The sequence below is a fragment of the Vulpes vulpes genome, chromosome 13 (genome assembly GCF_048418805.1).
Source record: "Vulpes vulpes isolate BD-2025 chromosome 13, VulVul3, whole genome shotgun sequence".
Taxonomy (NCBI): domain Eukaryota; kingdom Metazoa; phylum Chordata; class Mammalia; order Carnivora; family Canidae; genus Vulpes; species Vulpes vulpes.
The window spans coordinates 150,943,140-150,958,335 of NC_132792.1; the positions used below are offsets into that span (position 1 = coordinate 150,943,140).

At 42.7% G+C, this 15,196-nt stretch overlaps 1 protein-coding gene and 1 pseudogene across 2 annotated transcripts in view; both read left to right on the forward strand.

Moving 5' to 3' along the window:
- The window catches only part of KCNH1 (potassium voltage-gated channel subfamily H member 1), a 367,276-nt gene that overhangs the window by 232,178 nt on the left and 119,902 nt on the right, over positions 1–15,196 (forward strand). The window lies entirely within an intron of this gene.
- Positions 2,338–8,463, forward strand: LOC140595037 (acidic leucine-rich nuclear phosphoprotein 32 family member B pseudogene; annotated as a pseudogene).

Sequence of the window (15,196 nt, forward strand, 5' to 3'; positions counted from 1 at the left end):
GTTGTCATTATATTCTTCAGTACCAAGCACTTGTTAAAACAAAACAAAACAAAACAAGAAAAAAACACAAAAAACCCCACAGTTTTACTGAAGAATGCCCTTGATGAAGTGATAAGAATAGTTAAATTTAGTCAATCTTGACCCTTGAGTATATATTTTAACATTCTGTGTGACAAAATTGGAAGCATATGTAAAGCACTTCTGCGTTCTGAAATACGGCTGCTTCAAGGAAAAGCATTTGTGCAATTGGATTCCACGCAGCAACAGGGTTTCCTTTCCTGCTGTTTTCACTGCCATTTTTACTCGAAAGAATAAATGACACATAAAGTATTGCTTTCCAGTCTTGGGTATTTGGACGACATTTTCATGAAAAATCACTGCGGTGAGCCCATCATGTCAAGGAAAATGACTGACAGTATTTGTTACCAATTATAAAATTAAAGCTTTCCAGCAAAAGTTAGAATTATGGAAAACTGGTAACTGCCATCACGAATGTGACAGTTTCTAATACAAAAGACTGTGTGGATTCAATTGATGGCAATATTAACGAGTATGGTTTTTGGTATTGTTTGATGGAATGTGTTGACTTTTGGAAGATCTGCATCACTTAATGAACTCATATTTTCCATATGACCAATGCGTGATGTCACAAAATCATATGTGGGTAAAAGACCCATTCGAAGTGCAAAGTAGACCAGTGTATTCATATAACAGAATATGAAGAGTTCATTGATATGATTTCATATCCCACATTAAACTCTAAGAAGCTACCACTTGTTGAGTTTTAGGGTAGTATCAGAGAAGAATGTCCTTAGTTGTCTGAAAGGGCTATTAAAATATTCTTCCCTTTTCCAACTACATACCTCTGTCAGACTGGATTTTCTTCATATACTTCAACCAGAACACATGCCACCTCAGGTTGAGGGCAGAAGCAGGTACAAAAAATTTAGCTGTCATCTCTTAAACCAGGCATTAAAAAGATTTATATAAATGTAAAGCAGTAGCACTCTTTTTACTAATTTTTTAATGTTTTGGATAGTGTTGCTATTTTTTTTTTCAAAGATTTATTTATTTATTTATTCATGATAGACAGAGAGAGAGAGAGAGGCAGAGACACAGGAGGAGGGACAAGCAGGCTCCACCCCGGGAGCCCGACGCGGGACTCGATCCCGGGACTCCAGGATCGTGCCCTGGGCCAAAGGCAGGTGCCAAACCACTGAGCCACCCAGGGATCCCAGTGTTGCTATTTTTGTAACATACACAATGTCTGTTAACCTCTAATGAACATGTTATTATTTTTAAGTGGATAAATAAATATTTTTAAGTTTTCTCAGATTGACATTGTAACATGGTAAGTAGTGACAGATATAATCTGCATAAACAAAAGTTCTTTGTTGTCCTCAGGGTTTTAAGAGTGGAAAGCAGTCCTAAGGCTCAAATTTGAGACCCCAGTTGAGAGGGTCACATTCATCAGAATAATGGACTTTCTGGCAACAAAGGTCCAGGGGCTGACTGAGGGAACTGGGCATAATCTGGGTACTGAACAAAGAAAGCCAAGACAGGCTTAGGGAGGACAAGGGACAGAGGATCACTATGAGAGACGGAGCCACCCCAGTTGGCAAGGGCCAGTGCCGGGATAGAGTGCTCAGGCCACAGACTGCCTAGTTCAAGTCTTGATTCTACCATTGGTTCCTGTGTGATTTGGGCCAAGTTATGTAACCTCACTGTATCTCAGTTTTCAGATATTTAAAATAGGTACTAAAATAGTGCCTGTTATATAGGTCGCTAGGATTCAATGAAATAAGCTCTGTAAAATACTTGACCTAGTACTTGGCATAAAGCTAGCACTCAATAAATGTTAGCTTTTTTTTTTTTTTTCTTTTACTAAGGTGTTTGGACTCTGTTCTCCAGTAAGGAGAGTGTTGGAAGGCTTTTAAGCAGGAAAAAGACATGACCAGATTAAGATGTGCTGTAAAAAAAAAAAATGCAGGGAGAGTACATGTCATCGTTGGGTCTTTTCTTGATGCAATATCGTCCTTAGGGGAAAAATGTTTAAACTGAGCTCTACTGGCCACTCTTCTGGCAGAAGTCTTCAACCTCAGGAAGCCTCTCGGGCATACCAGTTACTTTTGGAACAATTTTATGCACAACTGGGAATCAGTTCTCTTTTGTGGAAAATATTGCTGGCCTATGAACTTTCAAATTTGGATTTTTTTTTTCTCCTTTTCACTCAAACTGCATTACTAAGTTATAGAATCTTTTTGCTGTCCTCAAGTAATTGACTGCCTGGTGCCCATTCTCACATTACCATAGTTTCTGAGATGGCCATTTGTTACCATGGGTACCATCCGGGCTAGGCTGGGAGGAGCTCACAGGAAGAAAAAGAAGCACTGGTGGCCAAGAACTCACTGGGTTCTTCTGGAGAGTGAAATTCAGCTCATCAGTAATGTGTTGAGAGTTTACTCTGTGCCAGGTGCAGAAGAGCAACAGAGGTGAGGAAATATACCTGTCACCCCTACCCTTACAGAACTTGCCTTCCCCGTGGAGAGGAGGCATGTCTAAAGACAACGACATTGTGAGTTATGTGTGACAAGTGCTAAAACAGAAGTAAAAGTGAAGCACTGGGCGAGCCCAGCTGCGTGAGCATGAGTAGTGAAGATAAGTGTGGATAGGCATGTTGGAACCCCCGCCTGGGCACCGACCCAAGGAGGATAGACCAGATGCTGAGTTCAGTGGGGAATTTCTGAAATTTGGAGCCAGGAATGATATGATCCAAAGAATGTCTTCAGATTGTGGCTACCACTGTGTAGAAGCAAGATTTGAGGTGGTTTGGGAGGGACTGGAGAGAGGATGAGGGCTTGGGGGCCTTTGAGGAGGGATGGCTGTGCACATCAGAAGCAGAAGCAGGAGTGGAACCTGGGAAATGGTCAGATGGGTAACTAAAATGAGGAGGGTGATGGAAGGAGTCTGCAGAAATGATACCAAAATATCATTGAGCCTGTTGAGCCTGCGTGATAGGACTGAAAAGAAAAAAGCAAAGGAGAGGCTGGTAGTTGCAGAGGTCAGGCATTCGATCCATGTTCTTTACTGATTGGCTGATTTAGCTGCAGTGACTTCATGACTCTGTTAGGGTTTAACCAGAGCACTGAGACTTAAATGGTGGAAATAACTGAATACCTGTAAATTCTTCAGCAAAGGGCAGTGCCTGTCCCCTCATTATATTTAATGAAGCTCTGGAAACATCCACTGGTTCAGAGGTGGGTTTGGTGAGCAAGTCTTGATTTGTGCAAATCCCAGCATCTTACTTAGCCTGACATAGGGCTTCAGGCCTAGTCCCTGTGCACCGTCCAGCCTCCTCTCTCACTGTCCTCCCCATCCATACCCTGTGCCCAAGGGCTGGACCGTGTGCTTTTGCTTGGAAGTCTTCCTTTCCCATTCCACTGCCATACTCCCAACTCTGTTTATCCTTCAAAACTGTTCTCTGGGGATGCTGTACACCCTGCCCACTCCTACGCCTTAACTCCCACCCCTAAGTCTAGATTGTGCTGACCACACTGTGTCTCATTTGTCTATTCATATAGACACTGCTCTCATCAGACATTGTACCTCAGTGCTAGTACCACGCCTAACACAAGGGAGATGCTCAGTAAATGTTTGTGGAATAAGAGAATAAATAAAGAGATCAAGTTTGGCTATTAGACTGAAGTGATTATCTGAAAACCCATTCATTTCTACATTAATAGTTGAACTGTTTTTAGTTCTAAAGAGGGTACATGGCCTGCAGTTCCTAAGCAGCTGAGCATATACTGCTGCTGATTAAACAACCATGTGCCAAATGGGGCTCACTTTTATCATTCTGACACCCCAGTCCATCTGTTGTAATCAGAGACCAGGGAGGAGCAGGAGCCACCCAAGGGCGGGATACGGGTGGGAGTGGTCCACACTAATGCATTGTTGGTAGAGAATTTAGAGCTATTATAATATCGACTGAAAGTTGGACAATTTTTGTTAGAGTCCCTGAGAGTCATACTGGGGAACAGCCCAAGGTTTCAATCATACCTCTCAGGGCAGAGTAGAGACTATTGTCTGCTCTTTCTGTAGTAAGTGTGGGCCCCTCAGAACTTCCATTTTCCTCCTCTTATTGATGGCGATGTCTAGCTTCCCAGGGTCACCCAAGCCTGCCCCTGCTCAGGTTCTCTGCCTCCTTCCTTTTAGATTTAGGGGGCAATGAGAGGGTTGACTGGCTCAGAAGAGCCTCTCTGAGTGGAGCTGAAATCTAAGTTTTATTTATTTATTTATGGATTATTTATTTATTTTTTATTTTTAAATAAACTTATTTTTTATTGGTGTTCAATAAATAAACTTATTTTTTAAATAAATAAACTTATAAACTTATAAATAAACTTATTTTTTATTGGTGTTCAATTTGCCAACATGTAGAATAGCACCCAGTGCTCATCCCGTCAAGTGCCCACCTCAGTGCCCGTCACCCAGTCACCCCCACCCCCCGCCCACCTCCCCTTCCACCACCCCTAGTTCGTTCCCAGAGTTAGGAGTCTTTCATGTTCTGTCTCCCTTTCTGATATTTCCCACTCATTTTTTCTTCTTTCCTCTTTATTCCCTTTCACTATTTTTTTATATTCCCCAAATGAAATCTAAGTTTTAGAAGAGAAATAGAGCGCTGTCATGGAATCGGGATCTCTGCCCCTGTGTATATGCTGGATGAGAGTCTACTTCTGGTCTTCCATTTACTAGCCCATGTGTAGACTATAGACTTGACTCAGTGAAAACACCTTTCTGAAACTTCTCCCTGGGTGCTGAATTAAGTTGGAAAACATTTCAAAAGCTACAGAAGCTATGGCATTTTGAAAATTTGACTAGCCAACATCTGTATCAGAATGAATGTAATATCAATATGATGGCCCATCTTGCAAACCAAATTAGAAGTTTAAAACGTATGGTGATACCAGTGGATCACTCATAAATATTGAGATGGCTAGTGTCCCCCTTGGCCTGAAGCCAGCTGTTAGAGTGACCCAGGTGGTGGGCTGCTCTGATTCTTCCCCTGGAATCTGCAAATGCAGCAAATTCTGCATCTCAGGATGCTGGTTGAGTTTGCCATGTCTGTGCTGAGCCCAAGAGTGGAGATACCAGGTGTAAATAAGGATTTCCACTGCTTATAAGATAAAACCTAAGGATGCCTTTCATGCTGTGTGTCTTGTCACATGACATCTTAGAGTCACCCCATCACCATTCTTGAATTCTAAGAATTAGCTATGCTGAGAGACTTGCAGTTCCTCAACAAGATTTGTTCTTTCAACCATCTGGGCTTGGTCATACTGTTCCCTTTGCCCAGAATTTTCCATTTACCCTCACTTTCTCATTTACCAGAATAATTCAAGACACCGTTCTGGCATCCTCTTATGCAGAGAGCTTTCTTCACTCATTTCCCCAAATGGGGTCAGTTAAATACAGACTTTGTTTCCATGTACTTAATATCACGGCTAAATAACCTCGCCTGTCCCCTAGCCCACATTGTCATTGTCCCTGCCTTTTGCACTTTTGGAGATGTTCTTTCCATTGTCTGGAACACCTTCCCACATGCTTCCTTCTATCCTGAGTGTTGCCTCTCCAGGAGCATTTCCTAGGGATGGTTTCTTCTGCTTACCTCAAGGCTGATCATATTTTTATATGCACCATTCTTACAGTCCCTGGTAGCTACCCCCAAGGCAACTATTGAGTGGTATTGGTATGGTAAAACTGAATCAGAAATCTGGAGGAATTTACCAGTTGGGCCTTTTCTATTAGCAACAATACTGTCAACAGAATAGAATATAATAATTTCTGGTTGCTATTTTTTGGACAGATTTATCAAGATATGTACATATCTTATCAAACAGCTAAATACAAGTAGAATGTTGGGTTTTTTTCCTCCCTAAGCTCAACACATCCACCACTGCTTAGCTTAATTTTTCTTTTGCTTTCTTCCCTCAGGGTAACCTTGACTGTCTTGCAGGCCCAGTGATTCAGGGCTGGAAGCCCAGGGCCCTTGACTTGTCCAAAGTGTCATGGCAGACACTCAAGACTTGGCTGCTCAAAGCCCTGGTGAAGGTTCTGTTCCTTCCTCCTGACATTTGGCCAGCCCCTCTTCGCCATCTCTCTTCATGAAAAATATTGACCTTGCTAATTTCAAGACCTAAAATTACCTTTTTCTCTCCATACTATTCCTTAATCTTTCCTCTTTCAAGTGAGAAAAGAGGAGAAAAAGTAAAGGTTGCAATTTTTTTCTGGTTTCTGTAAAATCTGAACCTAGCCTATGATTATTTCTTCTTAACTAGCAGAAAGTTCAAAAGTTACTAGTTTCTTCAATTAACTACACCCCCTCTTTTATTTTTTTTTTAATCATCAGTACCCAGTTAGCGTTAAGTGCTTCTTGGCTAAGCCTGTTCTTTTATAATCTGTTTCATAAAGGCATCATATTCTTTTCCTTAAACATTTTTAGAATAGTTGAACATAACCAGACTTTTTCAAAACAAGGCATCCAGTGGTTACTCACGGATAATTTAGAGGCTCACAGAAGTGGATGAGATAATGGTGCCTGTAAGAATCATGGGGAGTTTTAAAAAAATCTACTTGCTCACCCTCTTCTCACCTCAGTTCACCCCTGACTATAACTAAACCTAGGAAAATATAATCTTAAAAAAACTGTTTTCATGACTCTGCTATGCCCCCTGATTGACAGTCATGGTCATGATGGTTCCAGGTAGGCAGGACTCATCTGAGGATTGTTGATTTTGCACATGAGTTACACTGGGGAGCAGAAGGGGGGTAGTTAGACGTGATGGTTCCTGAAGGCTTCTGAAAGAGTTAGGTTTTGTTTTGAGTTGGATGTTGAATAATAATAACATAGCAACATGTGCTGAGCATGTACTGCGTGGAGCATTTCATAGATTTCATCATGTTTAGTCCTCACCAAGGATGGTATTATTCTCTATTTGTGCTGATGGGGAAAATGGAGTTCAGAGAGATCAAGTGCTTTGCTCAAAGTCACACAGCAAGTAAGTAGCAGAGCTACTATTTAACTCTTCAGTCAGTGTGACTGCAGAGCTCTGACTGCTCTGATGTGTCAGATTTAGGGGGAGGAAAGCAACAGAGGCTCATGGTACAGGTTATGGCAGGAAAATTATTTCTACCTCATCAAAATCTTTGCAGGAGACAGATATCTGGGCTTATAAGAAGTCCTCAGAGTCAATTACGGACATCACCATTAGGCTGAAAATTGTCTTTCTGTCTCTAAGAAGATGAGAAAGGCCAAGTTTTTATCATCTTGAATAGACCTGGTGTATTATCATCCACTTCAATTTTTCTATCCAATTCCACAATTGTAATTCATAATCATAGTCATTTCTTGGAGATCAGAGGGACTTTAGATTCCCTGCAGCCCTGTTTCTTGTCTGACTCCCTCCTTTGGTTGGTTTATTTATTCAAGGGGCCAAGTCAAGCCAAGCTGAGCTGCCCCCACCCACCCCCCTGCATCTCAGTGCAGTGTGGCTGGTGGCTGGGAGGGGTGCGGTAGTGAGACCAGCGCCGCGCTCCCGCCCCCTTCCCTGGGCGCCCCCGGGGAGTCACTTGGGTCCCGGGGGGCTCCAGTGCCCGACCGTCTGGGGGCCCTCCCCGCACAGGCCCGGATGCCTGTCATCCCTCCACCCCTATGTGGAAAGTGAAGTTTGAAGAGTGAGGAAGAGACACCGTGGACTTGAAGAGAAGGCTCCCCTTGGAGCTGAGGAACCAGACCCCGCAGGTGTTGGAAAACTTGTCTCGGACAACTGCAGATCAGATGACAGGAAAATTGTGGGCTGAACACTGACTTTGTGAGCGTAGAGTTGCTCAGTTCCATAAATGCAGGCTTGATTTCAGTTTCAAATCTCCCCTAGATACCTAAATTGAAAAAGCTTGAGCTGGATGACAGTAGCCTCTTTAGAGGTCTGGACAGGTTAGCAGAAAGCCTTTCAAATTCACACATCTGAACTTCAGTGCAATCTACCGCAAAATATCAGCACCTCGGATCCTCTGAAAAAGTGGGAATGTCTGAAAAGCCTGAATCTGTTTCTAACCGTGGGGTTACTAGTCTGAATAGCTAGCGAGAGAGCATCTTCCCCAGCTTGACCTACCTGGGTGGCTAGGACGGAGAGGATCCAGAAGTCCAGGTGGATGGTGTGCATGAAGAAGAGCCAGCTGTAGGAGAAGATGAGGAGGATGAGAATGGTGAGGAGGAGGAGGAGTTTGATAACCAATAAGATGAAAAGGAAGAAGTGTAAATGGGGGAGGGGTAGGATAAAGTTGAAGTCAGTGAGGAGGAAGAATTTGGACCTGATGGGCAAGGTGATGAAGATTAAGGGGATGAGGAGGAAGAAAGGGGGAAGGTAAAAGAGGAAAAGAGAAATTGATGAAGAAGATAATTAAGACCAAAATAACCTGCAAAGAAAGAACTGTTTAGTATTGGTTGGACTGCTCTTCTGTAGCAGTTTAGATAATAATAGTAATAAAGGGCATCTGTGATACCAACCACAGGACACCACCCACCCAAAGAGCCAAAGAATAGTCCCTGTTACCTTCTTTCACCATTTGGTCCCTCTTCAAAATCCACCATCAACTTGGGAACTTCACCCCAACAAAATTGTAAGTGCTGTTAGGTTCTGGAGTGAGGCTTGCTGTAGCATGGGTGGTTGGTGAGTGAGTGGTTGGCGCGTCAACCGCCAGTGGCTACTAGTCACATCAAGACTATAACAGCATTTTTTTTAAATTTTTATTTATTTATGATAGTCACAGAGAGAGAGAGAGAGAGGCAGAGACATAGGCAGAGGGAGAAGCAAGCTCCATGCACCAGGAGCCCGACGTGGGATTCGATCCTGGGTCTCCAGGATCGCGCCCTGGGCCAAAGGCAGGCGCCAAACCGCTGCGCCACCCAGGGATCCCTATAACAGCATTTTTACTTTCTGTACAACAACAGAGGCTTGTAAATAAAATCTTAACATAAAGAAAATTTCCCACAGCAAAGAATGAGCCGGTCCAAAGTATCAATGGTGTGGAGGCTGAGAAACCCTCCATAAATGTTTCAGGCATGGGACTGGGGTTGAATCTAGCTCCATGCTTACTAGGTGTGACCTTAGCCAAGTTACTTAACCTCTCTGTGGCCCGTCTGCAAATAAGGCTAATGACAGTCCCTTCCTCATAGGGCTCTTAAGAGATTTCAGTGAGCCAGTGGTGAATCTGCAGCACCGGAGCAGTATCTGGTACACAGTAGACATGTGTTTAAGAGAGGCGCCTGGTGCCGTGGTGGAGTGGGCTCCCAAGCCAGCCTGCCTGCGTGTGAATCCTCCATCTGCCGTTTACCAGCTGTGTGACTTTGGGCAAATCACTTAGACATTCTGGACTCAGCTTTCATCTATAAAATGAAGATACTAGTAGTAGCTACCAGGACATAAATCACGTATGCAAAATGATTGGAATAGTGATTTGTACATCATAAAAAGCATATAAATTCCAGTTGTGATTATTACTGTTATTATTCCTTTTTGAAACAAATATTTGGGTCTCTTTGCACAAAGAGGTGAAGTCACTTGGCTTACAGCTATGAGACAGCAGAGCCAGAATGAGGACCACTGACTCATGAAAGAATGAAAGGTATGTCCAAGATGCGAGTTTCGGTTCTCTCCACTCCTCGGCATGCCGTGGAGTAGGAAGCTGGGTGGGTCATGGTCACTCGAGGCAGTGTGGACAGAGGTGCTGGGATCTACAATGTCACTTAGCAACCAAATAATTCCAGGACTGCCTTTGAGAAACTAAGAGACTGCTGGTCATTCAAGTAGGAAAATCAGCAGATTCTGAAGTGCCAAGATCAGAGTTGTCAACAATGGATAAAGTGATTTTAATTTCTTTCTGTTACTATTATTGGAAGAGGTATTTCTTTGAGACGTTTAGAGCATTGTGCTGTTCCAATTTAATTCACCATGGTGATAGTAATGTCTTTTGAAAAAAAAAAAACTTTTTTTCTTTTTTTGTCGTTGTTTAGAGAGGGAGAAGAAAAATTTGAACTTTCTGAGAGCTCATAACTTTAGGAGTAGACATAACTACTATTGGAAAATGAGCCCCCTTCAGGTTAACACGCCTGTTTAAATGGCTTTAAAAATTATGTATTATTTTAAATGGCTTTGCTAATTAGATTCTCTTTGATGACTCATATTGGCCAGATATAAACTTAGGGCTCTCATTATGAAGTCAAGCAAGACCTGGGTTTGAAAACCTGCAAGCCACTCTATCTTTTTAGCCAGGTGGACTGTAACTAAGTGGTTGTCTCTTTGCAATCAGGAACTCAGCAAGCACAAAATAAGTAAAAGTAGCAAATTATTTGGAGACCTTTCCAACCTGTGTCTGACCTTCTTGATTCATTTGCAGAAGTAATTGCCTGTGGAAATTGCTGTGCTTTTATCTGTGGTGCTATTAAAACACTGGTTGAAATGAGATGGCACAGACTGCATGGTTAATGGGTTACTGTGGAGTGGGAGCTGTTGTTTTATTCGACAGATGAGAAATAGCTGAAAATAACCTTCTGTCTCCCCTGTAAGAATTTTGCTTGTTAAGTGACATTCACCAACACAGCAGAGTTTCAGCGTGGTTATAGGAATTTGTGCTATTCTTAGCAAGATATTAAGTGAGAGTTTTCAGGCTTTTCTTGTTATAAAGTACAGAATGTATGAGTGTTTTAAATTCCCTGATTTCAGGGACACTTTCTGTGCTCAGAGGAATAAGGGTCCAGCTTGAGGAGGAATGAGGACATAGTCTTGGTAGGACACTGAGAAGAGAGTTTAGTCATTTGTATTCCCTGCATGCAGGTACCACTGACCTGTGGGATCATTCCCTCATTCTCTCCTGGCTTCACTGTCGTTATTCTGTCTAGAGGGGTAAGGCTAGCTGCCTTCTGGGCCTCATCCTGCTTCCTCAATATGGCCCAGTATTTTTTCCCCTCTGACCATTCTCCTCCTTTAAAGTAGAGCATTATACTGACAATTTATTAGAGAAATAGTGGGGATCCCTGGGGTATAAAGCAGTGTGTCTCAAACATGAAGATGCCACAAAATCACCTGCAGGGTTCGAAGAGCTACAAATTCCTGGGTCTCACCTCTGGAGATTTGGATTCAGTAGATTTGGAGTGGGCATGAGAATTTGCATTTCTGACTGCCCAAGCAAGTGATTGATCCTGGTTTGAGACCACTTCGTGAAGCCTTTGTGTGATGTTATGATTTATAAGACTAAATACATATTTGCTTTTCCTCCCTGTTTCTGGCACAGAGCTCCTAAAACCCTTGGAATTTCCTCTGCTGACAGCAATAAACGTGTCTCTTGTTGTATTAATGAGGTGACTTTTGGAGGCGCCTAAGGATCTGGGCTGGTTGCCAGGAAAGCCAATCACATGATTAGAGGGTTGGAACTTTCAACCCCCACCCCATTTCTGCTCCCCCACTAACCTCCTGGGAGGGAAGAGGGGATGAATATGGACTTTAGTCACCAATAGCCAATGATTTAATCAATCATGCCTATGTAATGAATCCTCCATAAGAAACCAAGGGAAGAGGATTTGAAGAGCTTCAGGTTGGTGAACCAGAACGCTTCCAAGTGCCATGCCAGGCCCCAAACTCCAGGAGGACAGACACTCCTTTGTTCAGGGCCTGCCCTGTGTATCTCTTCATCTGGCTATTGGCTCCTTTCCTTTAATATCTTTTGTAATAAACCATTAATCTAGTGAGTACACAGGTTTCCCAAGTTCAGTGAGCTGCTCTAGCGAATTAATCGAACCTATGGAGGAGTTCATGGGAACCATTGTCAGAAGTACAAGTAGCAATCTGGACTTGCAAATGGCATCTTAAGTGGAGGCAGTCTTTGGGGCTGAGCCCTTAATCTGTGGAATCTGATGCTGCCTCTGGCAGATAGCCTCAGAATGGAGTTGAATTGTAGGATACCCAGCTGGTGTCAGAGAAGTGGTTGTGGGGCGTAGAAAAAGCCCACCCACGTTGTAAACCTTGTACCATTAAACCTGAGGGAACTCACCTCTCTGGGACAGTCTCTTCCAGTAGTCAGCCAACAGCACTTTCTGAGCACCCCCTGAGGCAGAGGAAGAAAGATATCCCTGGAATGACCACCATAACTCCTGCACTCCAGAAAGTCTTCTGTTTAAAGAAAAGCACAAGCCTACATATCACAATAGAACTGAGGGAACCTGAGTCTCGGGGTGATGAATGGAGGGATATTAACATTGAGTGGGTCAAGAAAGAAAACTAAGATTTTTTTTGGATCCCCCCATGCCAGCACCGTGGCGGATATTTATCCTGTGAATTCGGTGAATCTTCACAGAAATCCCGACACGGGCAGATTATGCTCTCTCTTTCATAAATGAGGAAAGTGAGGCTTTTAGGACATAAATCTGTGGTGTAGGGGCCAAGGGCAGGATGCCCCAAGATGAGTCACTTTGTCATGAAGATTATTTTGACCTGAGGGCAATCAACGCCCTGTGGGTTGAAGAGAAACTTTTGTCCTTCTATTAACCACATAGAAGAATCTAAATTGGGGATCATTCTCAGAATAAGGGTTATTAGCAGAGATAAATTTGATCTGAGAGACCCATCTGTATGGCAGGACAAACCTCTAATTACCAAGTACCTGCTCTTCTTATCGCCTTGTGAAGTGCATTCCTTTCTTCTGAAGTCCCAGACCCCTAACCCCTTCTCCTTAGTTCAGGGTGACATGTAGACCTCATTTTGCCTGACTGCCTTTGGAATTGCCATGTCTGGGTGGATTCCCTGTATGAATGCTATTACTTTTTATTTTCTCTTGTTAATCTGTCTCATGTCAATTTGATTCTTAGTCCAGCTAGAAGGACCCTTGAAGGGGAAAGAAATCCTTGCTCCCCGACAGTGGCAGGGCCAATAACATTCTTTCTTTTCAGACACCAAGTAATTTTCACTACACCATGTTGCTTCCCACCATAGCACCTGACACGCCTGAGTATTCAGTTAATGTTTGTTGAATTAAGACATCAGATGATTTAGTGAAGGAATGTTTCCAGGAAATGATGACTCTGGAGATGGTCCTTAACCATCTTGCTATTAATTATCATTATATTTATTGGGCATTTATTATATACCAGGTGCTGTGGTAAGCAGTTTGCATACATGATCCCACTTATTAAAAAATAAACTATAGGTAACTATTCTATATAAAGATATTTAGGGGAAAAAAAGATATTTAGAGAGGAAGAATGATTTTCCTGGGGTTGGTAGTGAAACCAGGTTTCCAAATTGTAACTTTTTGTCTACAAAGTACAGAGTTCTCCTAGGCTGAGTTGATCTGCTAACATGGCACTACTTTTTTTTTATCTCCCCCCCCCCCCCCGTTACTACTCATTTCTTCCCAGACAGTGAGATAGACCCATAGCTATGGATTTCAAGAAATAAGATTTTAAAAGTTAGTTGCCAGTTACCATGCCAATATAAACATTATCCTCACACCCACTCATCATCACATTAGGATAAGCACGCGCAATAACAGCAGCAAAGACCAAAAATACTACATTAACAAAATGAGATGTGTTGCTGTCATGTGGGCCAATTTGACATGGAATGAGGACTTAAATTGGGTTCCCAGGCCCTCCTCCCTGTCCCTGCTTCCTTCCTGCATGCTTCCATGTATCCTTCAGTCCTTCCTAATCAATGAATAGCTTCATTCAGAATCACCACATAGTCAGTATTTCAACTATTGTGTCAAAGTTCTTTTTTTTTTTTAAGTAAATTTTATTTACTTATTCATAAGACACACAGAAAGAAAGTCAGAGACACAGGCAGAGGGAGAAGCAGGGTCCCCATGGGGAGCCTGATGTGAAACTCGATCCCAGGACCCCAGGATCACAACCTGAGCCGAAGGCAGACACTCAACCACTGAGCCACACAGGTGCCCCCAATGTGTCAAAGTCCTTAACATGTATGGATTTGAGAAGCTCCTTTGCAGTCCTCTTTGCAGGATGAGCTTGGTGTGAAACCTCTCTCTGGATTCCAGTGTTTTCCCGTTATGATAAATTTTAAGTCTGTCTGTGCAAGTAAAAGATAATAGTTCCCATTCAGGCTAGTGTTCCAGGCTACTGTCTTAGCGAATTGCCCTCTGATGTGTGTGTTCTGACACTGGACTTGCGGACTAGCTGCAAGAGACGGTAACATCGAAGGTCTCTTTGTTCCAACTCAGTACTCTGGGTACTTTCACAGTGTCTCATTCTCCCAACATCCCAGGGAAGTGAGCAGGTGATATTTCTTTTGTTGAGCTGACGGAAATGAAGGGAATTAACAGCAAAATAATTTGCGTCTGGCCACACAGCTCTAAGTGGCTGAGCTGGAATTTGAACCCAAGAAGGTGTAAGTCAGAAGACACCATCTTCCTGTCTTTATCAGATAATATTGTGAGTGCAGAAGTCACTGGGTTCACCTCTTTAGGATTTGCTGGGCTGTGCTTAACCGAGAAAGCAGAAGATTCCATTTCTGAGCTCCTTCTCTGGCTATTTAGATTCTACTTGCTGTATCTCATTAATGTCTTGGAAGTGAAAGGATGTCTCTGGACTGCTTTGAGCTCTCAGTGCCAATGTTGTGTGTGTTAATGACTTTTACCCCCAACCCACCAGTGCAGCTACATGACTTAATGAGCAGTTCATCCTAATCATATGGCTGGCTAATGGGGAATTGAGGATCATAAGACTGGCGATTTTCTTCTAAGGGAAACTCATCTAACAAGAGTCTTTTTTTTTTTCTTCAAAAAATGAAGAAATTAAATCTCATTAAAATAAGCAGCAGTAAGGCATAATCTTAATAGATATTGAATATGAGGCACTATCTGGTTCACAAGCAGGAATTGGAAAGGGCTTCTGTTTCCTTGGTTTTTCTTTTTGGCATCTGTGAGGTCTGGGGTGAAAGGATAGCTAGGGTGGGAGTAGAGTTGAAGCGGGGAACAGGGTGGAGAGAAGGAAGGGGGGAGGAGGGGAAAGGGGGGATATTATAGTCTATATCCCAGAAATGGGCTTTTTATAGAAAAGCAGCTCTCTCCTTTTGATCTGTATAAACCTACTCTAAAGAAAGAAATTGGTGAATAATGTAACATGCCT